Below are 9,175 nucleotides of genomic sequence, written 5' to 3' on the forward strand. Positions count from 1 at the left end.
GTGGTGGCGAGGGCGTGGGATATGGGCTTTCGCATGATAAACGCTTCCGTGTTTCGTGTCCCCGCGGTCGATAAATAACAATAACATGCTTTTTTTTAAATAGTAAAAACCAGTATCGTATATTATATTATAATTTGATATATTATTTACACCACGTTGATTGATAAACTGTCGTGACTCGTATATTGTGTTATAATATATTTAATAATATACATTTGTAATAACACTTCCACGATTTTTTTATTATTTATTTTAACGATTATATAGGGTTTTCCAATATACTATAAGGTGATCATTTTAACAAAAAATATTCATGATCTCAAAAACTATTAAACGTTTTGAAAATATTTATTTTATCTAAACAACCAACGACATTTTCCGTGAAAAATTATATGATATGATAATTAAGATAAAATTATATTTTTTGCTACTCCTTGTCATTATGATTTTATACTCTTTCGAATGACAGCGGACTACCTACGGTGAGTAATTAAAATTTCACATTTAAAATCAAAATAGTTTCCTTAGAATTTTCATGTACACAAATAATCAACTTCTACTCATCGTTTGAAATGCAATATTTATAAACATAAACATTCTCGGATAAATGTTTTGATTCATAATATAAAATTAAAAATAAATTGACTCACAATATCGTCTAGTTATTCAAATGGAAAAACTTTAAAAAATAAATAAATAAAATATAAAACTTTTTTCAAAAACGGGATTTTGAAAAAAAAAATTCTAAAACTAATAAACTTCTATATAATAAGTGTCAATTGCTAAAATTTTAATCTCGTTTAGTATATTTTAAAGATCTACCGATCACGAATATTATAATATGCTCTACAAAATAACAGAATTCGAGCAAATCCCGGCACAATGCACGAGTCTCGAAACATACCAAAAATAAAAATATCAACTACTCGTGAAACTTCAAATCATTAATTAAACAAGTTTGCGTTATATAGTTATGTAGGTATATCCGACGCAGACGGTTAAATTTTACATATTATAGCTATGAGACCATCACTACGACAGAGTGGAAATAGTTTTGTGATAAAAATAGATCTAAGCTCATACTATACTATGACATTGTGCCCATATAATACGTACACGGTAACACAAGCACACACACATATATAGATTATAGGTACTTGTATTGTATCATCGCAGTGGTATTATACGAGGACGGCGTCGTTTTCGTGCGAAGCCGTGTCGGCACGAGCCGCCTTATCCGCGACGGAATCGAAAAGCGCAAAGTCAAACGCGCGTGTAATAAAATTTACGGCGGTGGCGAATATATATTATTATATACTACACACACGTATAGGTATGTATTCGCGTTCCGGGGTCGACAATATAATACTATAAACGTCGTGTGTGTGTGTGTGTGTGTGTGTGTGTGTGTGTTTGAATGTTTTATTATTATTGTTGTTATCGAAACGATGCGCGTGCGCGAAATCTCTCGTAAACGACCTCGTGTCATCTATCCGATTGTGTGTGCGCCGTATTCACCTCAACACGCCCTCGCGCGCGCGCGCGCATAATACATATTATGAAAATTTATATATTATACATACATATGAATGTCGATATTCCGACTTCTAGACGAGAAAAAAAATACGATACAGCGCAGCAGCAGCAGCAGCAGCAACAGCAGCCACTGTCGGCGGCGGCGGCGGCGGTAGGACCCGGTAGACAGGTCACATCGAACCCCTCCGCTTCGCCGCCGCTATAGTCGGAACCGCGCGCAGTGCGGTGGACAATAGGTACCTATATAATATGATATTTTTACAAAAGGGTCGTGGAAGAAAAGGCATATATTATCATCATCATGTGGGAGTGAGAGGAAGAGAAAAAAATCGTGTATGTGTGTGTTTCTTTTTATTATTTCCATCGCGTTTATACGGCAGTGTATACCTATACAGGCAGAGATAGGTACCGATACAATGTGTATACTGCAACGGATAACGTATACGCGCACACACCGACGCGTGCGTACGTATCATATATGTATATAATATATACACATAACAATACGTCTAAAGCGTCGGTATACGTACAGCACCGCGCCACAATGGTACACGCGCACGCGGTAGAGGCTGCACACGGCGGTACAGAGACGAAACGAGTGAACGAGAGAGATAGAGAGAGAGAATGATTCGTATCTGCGGCGGACGCGGACCGCAATTGTTCGTACGGCGAGGCGTACCGGTGGCGTCGACGGCGAATAGAAGTCGTTGGCGACTGTCGCAGTGGCGACGGCATTTACGACGACAGAGAGTGTGTGTGTGTGTGTGTGTGTGTGTGTGTGTGTGTGTAGGCAAATCTCATCCGTCGGAGACGCTGCTGTCTCGCGGGGCGCGCTGTATGCGGAAGGGCGTTTCGGGTACCCCCCCGGGTCATGTCAGGTCTCCCCCGGATCTTCTCCTTCACCTGCAGCTACTGCGTACAATATATATATAATGTAATATATAGCTTCTCGCCTACGACTCTACCGATAAAAGTATAAAATATGTTATATATGTTATATAGGTATAGCTAGGTACGCTCGTATATACATTTATATGGACGGTCGACGGTGGTGTGATTTATAGTATCCTTTGTGGCCGACGACCGTCCTTTGCAGTGTACACGACAACCCGATGTGTATAACAATGTATAATAATATTATATTATACAGATGTAGCGCGTTGCGTCCGTTCCGGGTACGACATAAAATATACACGTACGAGGATTTTCGGTAATTTACATTCCGTTCGCCTTTAACCGCACTCTATCGCTGCCAAATAAAAAAAAAGTCCGCCGTTATCCGATTTTTTCTCTTTTTATCGACAACCTTTTTTTCGCGCGTTGCTGTGGCGTATACATTCAACGTCGCGACATTGTGCATTGTCTACATTTTACTCGCCTTCCGAAGAGTGCTGCGAACAATCGATTAACTATATATGTGTGCAGACAACCGCACAATATGAAACCTCTACCGGACGTCAAGCTCCCGACGAAAATCGGCTTTCGACGACAAATGACAATATTATGATGATCAATATAATATTATATTGTGATTCGCCGTTTTCTAAAATACTTCGAATACATTAAATTTACACTAAATATATCGAAACAAACCTCGTAAATTAATATTATACGATTTACATAAAATCCAATCAACGCTTATTATATAACGCACGTATATATATCGACACGAAGTCACAACAATTATTATCAGGTGTTTCGTTCGGAAAGATAAATATTTCAATAATACGTCAAATAGTTACGAAATACTATTATGAAAACTATACATACCTATACTAGCTAAAATTAACATATCCTAACCGGTGTTCGTATTGCTGTACACGATTTCAAAACAGCTTTTTCCGTTTGAATTTGCCGCGTCAACTCTGTATAATATAATATTACATCGCGATCCATAATAATATATAGAGATTGTTTACAAGCAAAATTAAATTACGCAAACGGTTTTAGTGCTTACAGAAAACAGGCTGAAATGAAAATTAGTTTCACCGACGCTGCTGCAGCCATATAAGTATTCAAATTATTATAATAATTATAATTGATATATATATATAAGTATTAATTCAATGCAAATATCCAGCGAAAAACCTCACCACATTGTGACTAACGTTTAAATAAGGTCACAAAATTAATTTCAATTATTATAATTTGTACATATTATTACAACTTACGATTTACAAGTTCCAATTATTTGTGAAAACATAAAAACCTTGAATCGAGTACTTAACCAAACGTTGATATACGAGGTCGACAGGTCGTAGAAATTAATAGTTGAGTCCACCTATAGTGCCTTAGTCGCGTGAACACAATTATCGATCGAGAAACGTTGACGCCACGATCTTATTAAACGGTCAAAGCGAATTCAACGGGTCTCGAGATTATTTTATAAGCCGACTCGCCCACAATACTTTTTATATACCTATAGTAGACATAACCATAATAGTATCAGCCATAGACGTCGACAATGTACTTTCGTTTAGAATTAATATTCATTACAAATTGTTTCTGTTGTTTATTTATATATAATATATTTACATCATTGTAGATACATAGAATATAAATACCTTTACGGTTTTACCTATATATGCTCTATCTCTCTCTTTTTTTATATACATTAATGTTCTGTTGAAAATAAAATATAGGCGTTACGGAAACAGAAAACTAGACAACTGTGAACTTTTTTCACACAGTCTAATCGACTTATTTCGCCGTCCTGATATTTTACAATTATTTACAATATATTATTTATATAACACAAAACTGCTCACACTCTACTGTAATCAGGTAATAAATCTGTCGATTAAGATTATACGCTTACAGTTTTTAACGATATAGTTCTTAATATTTTAATATCTGCCATCTGGAATGAAGCATAGACAGGCAGTAGGCACACAAATACCTATAGGATTTTGATGATTATGTACGATACCATTTTCTTTTCTTTTCTCATTTTGAAATGTATGTACCACATATTATATTATTATTCAACCTTTTGAGGTCTTTAGTCCTATTTAGCGGAGAAAATAGACAAATGACACTATGACATTTCACATATTTTTTATAAATAATTAAAAATTTAGATCATTATTAATGTCTATTCTCTCAATCGCTACATTGAAATATCAAATTTTTAAACTTGCAACAATATTTGAATATATTCCTTAGAGTGCACATGACTATTTCTATAACTTCTGGTGATAGAATACATGTTTGATATCAGATATGTGGTTAAAAACCGTGTTCGAAGATTATATTTTTACATATTTTAACATATTATACGTGTGTATAACGGCTATATTTTAACGTAAGTATATCGTGCGAAATTAGGATACATTTATATCGGTGCAGTAACTGTCATTAATGTGAATAATGTAGACATTGAATCGCGAATTTACCACACAGTCGGAAAATACGGTATTAATTTATTGTAATGTACACGAATATAATTACGTGGTTAAATCTGAACGGGCAGAAGAAAAAATAACCATTAAAAAGTGATTTATGAAGTACATGCAGTGCGGCGCGGTTTTTATCACGCGGAGGTATGTTATATAGTCGCGCAAAATGTATTCGGAGCGCGTGTAATGTACGCATAATAATATAGTGAACCATAATATAGTGTATTATACATACGATAATAATAAATTGTATTCATTGTGCTGAAATGGCAATATTATAATTGTACACGAGTGGAAACAAAAGCCAGTGCGTCGTGAAAACGATACAGCGATTCTAATAATAATAATAACGAAAAAAATAATTAATGTAATAAACATATCTTCCCGAAGATAAGTCCATTTATAATACAGTAACTGATCTATATCAAAATAGACAGTTGCTGAGTTGGTAGTAAAGGCATGACTAATTATTAAAAAATAAAGTACACAAAATAAATCAACCACTAATGTTATTATTATTCCCCCGCGAGAACGGACGGCCCAGAATTTAGCAATAATAATAACGTAGATTATTAAAATATTATGTAATTTTTGTTTTTTTTTTTTTAGATTCCCAACCGAGTGATGAATGTATTGATTTTAAAATGATGTGCGTTTTTTATTTATTTATTTATTTATTTTTGTGTCTGTCATCACATTTTGGAATTGAAATAATGCTTTGATTTTTTAGTATTTCATTGTTTAACTTTAAATAATTGAATTATTCAAAAAATTGTTTATGTGTATAGCAATAGGTATATACTATCATTGATTACCTCTACATATTATAGTACTATGATATAATATAATATAATCAGTGATACTATATTTATAGTTAAGTACCTAATACTTAGTAATATATTGATGTTTTTTTAAACACTCTTTATAATATATGCTCAATACTAGATACACATAATATGTAGGTATAAACTATAGATATGCAAATTTTGAATATTATTGCCAAGACGAGATTCATCTTCATTTAAATTAAAGACAATATTTTTATTCGTGTGATTGTACGATAATATAATATTAAACTCTTTAAAGTATATCAATTCCAAAATGTTCTTTTTATTTTAATGTATTTTGTTATACGTTCCCAGGTCCTGACTAATAATTTATCTCATTAACTAGTTAGTGTATTATAAATATTATAATAATCTAAATACGTGGTATATAAATCATAAAACTCATAATGTACATTAATGGTTAATATTTTATGCGTAATAAAATCGTATAATGTTATATAATAATATAATATACATATACCTATCTAAAATAATATAGTCAGACGGTGATTTTTATTTCAGAAATGATCACTCTTATCATATAACATAATATGTATAACTTATATGTGTTATTATATGATAAGCTTTTAATTTTTAATTTATTATATTTTAAGACAAGTTGGTATTTTTACGGTTTGCCATAAAAACATTTTTTACTACCCATAAATGTATATTTACTCATAAAATATTAATATAAATGGTAAAACTTTGATCTTATTTTTGTCTCAACTCGGTTACTGTCAACAAATTAATATTGGACATTTGGGTGACCACAATAAGTACTTGCATGTAATTTATACACGGATGTAGTAGACAATCTGTCATTCGAAAATACCTATGTTGATAATAATTGATAATAAAAGAAGGAATTTTATTTTAAAAATAAATACTATATTATAAAAAAAAAAAAAAACCATTTAAAGCTGTTATTGACTAAAACATAAATAGCAACAGAATATAATATGTTATAGAATTCTAAAAGATGGCAGTAAATTATTCAGTTAAAAAAAAACCCATCTGACACCTTCTTAGAATAATAATAACTAATGATAAAACAAAACTATGATTCGGACATTTTAAAGTACTAAGTACGTATATCCTACAGTATAAATACCCGTGTAGTATCATAAATAACGTCTGTAAATAATCGCGAGTTAAAAAAAAAGGCACCGCGGATGGGCATGGCGTATAGGTATATTATATTAAATATATTATATTTTATCGTATTGTGTATTAGAAAACTTTACAATTCCAAGTATTACCTTATACGTAAATATCAAAAAAAAAAAATGTATATATTATACTTTCGCCTTTTGCAGCAATATATATATATATATGCCTACACGTGTAGGTATATATTATGTATATGATTTATCTGTAATACGCGCGTAAAAGTCGAACGTGTGAACTGTGCCCGTGTGCGCGTTAAGGACACCGCCGTTATGGGCAACGGGGCAGAAGACCAGTAGCAATAGTGTGTGTGTGTGTGTGTGTGTGTGTGTATAGGCTTTGTGTCGGAGAAGAAAAATCTATATAATAATATAATATAAATTACGTGTAATAATAATGTGCGTGCGTGTGTATACGTGAATAGCCGCGCAATATACTTATTCGATCGTATAACGGTAGAAGTGAATAAGCTTTTTCACATGGGCGTTTAATACGAAACGGACGTGTTACAACTAACAAAGCCGTTAGTGTATTATTATCGCAGCTATATAGAGCGGTCGCTTCGAATTCGAGTCCAATGTGTGCAGACTCCGCGGGGTTATCAATAATCTCGTGCGTACAGAGCGGCGGTTCCGCTGATAAGAATAACGTTAGAGATATTGTTTTTTTTCTCGGTAAAATCCAATTGCCGCATAAATCAAATGCATATTATTATCTAATAAATAGGTGTATAGGTACCGGAGAAACTCGATAACACGAAACGTCCTATTATTATAGCGTACCTATTTATCATAATAATAATAATAATAATAACTCAAAACGTATTCCTAGTTCAATTAAATTTCTTACAACGTTGTCATTTTTCACGAGTCGTAGTTGATTTTCATACGAAAAATGATGCTTTGCCGTATTTATTATTGGTTAGCACGAATATTTTGAATAATACGTAGGTATAATGAATAACAAATAAAATTTTACAAACAATCTAAATATTATGATAATACACGTAAAATAAAAACAAAAGTGCAAAATCAACGTTTTTTTTTAATCTGTTATCTAAAAATAGCATTTAAAAAATGTCCGATGGAATTAAGACTACTTATTTTGTCGTATGCTTTTTCAAACTATAATAATGTTGTATAAAAAGGAAGTGAATGACGAATTTTAAGATTTAGATAGTTTTAACGAGACTGAATTGTTACAGGCTTATGCAAATACATAACAAAAAATACACAGTTTTTTAAAAAGAAAATTGACCTCTAACGCGATTTAAAGCCAAAGTGTTTAATTTGTATGAAAGTATATCTTGAGATGTTCAACGAAATCTTACAAAAACCGTTAAAACGTCACACTATATTATATAATGTATAAAGTGGATTTTGTACTCGTAATTCAAACTATTATAGTCACGTATACCATTATTATGTTCTACGTCAACTTAACAACGCCGCACTTAACTCCTCTTGAATTTAACTTGAACTGATAGATATCTATAGACCTATAGTTAATAATATATATATGGATATACTCGTAGATATTGGAATTTTCCTTAATATTTTCTTTTTATATTAAAAAAAAAAAAATGACAAATCAAAAGTATGACTTAGCTTGGTTTATACAAAAATGGTCCAGATCTAATAAAATATAGTTTACTAGTTAAATATTTGATTATATCATAATATAGTAATTACTAGTTTGATCACAAAACTATTTAAAAATAATTCAAAAATGTAACGATAATTTGTATTATATTACCAATGTGGCAATGTAATATGTATAAACTGTTCTATAATATTATAGAGAATATAATATATTGAGGGTTTTTGTAATGTTCTTTTACAATTTTTAAGTTAAAAATCTAAAATTGGGAAAATGATTTCAAAACTAGAGTACTTACTTAAAGTCCATCGTAAGATCAATAAGTTCATAGTTTCACACTCGTTCAGAATATTGAATAAAAACCTCTCAAAACCCACATAAATATCGTGTACCTACATATTAATATAATTTATATATTATATTACCAATATATTACCAACCGTTCAACATCTTAACGTTATAATATATAGTTTTATACAATATTATATAGCTACTTATAACAGTATACTACATACGACGAGTTATTATGGTCGACCCTATATATATATATATATATAATATTCCTTGTTCTTTCGTAAAACGAAACGTACACATAATACAAAATGCTCGCTTTTCTCCAGACATTCGTCGATAAATGATAATAAA

Source organism: Rhopalosiphum padi, chromosome 2 (assembly GCF_020882245.1).
Source record: "Rhopalosiphum padi isolate XX-2018 chromosome 2, ASM2088224v1, whole genome shotgun sequence".
Lineage (NCBI taxonomy): Eukaryota > Metazoa > Arthropoda > Insecta > Hemiptera > Aphididae > Rhopalosiphum > Rhopalosiphum padi.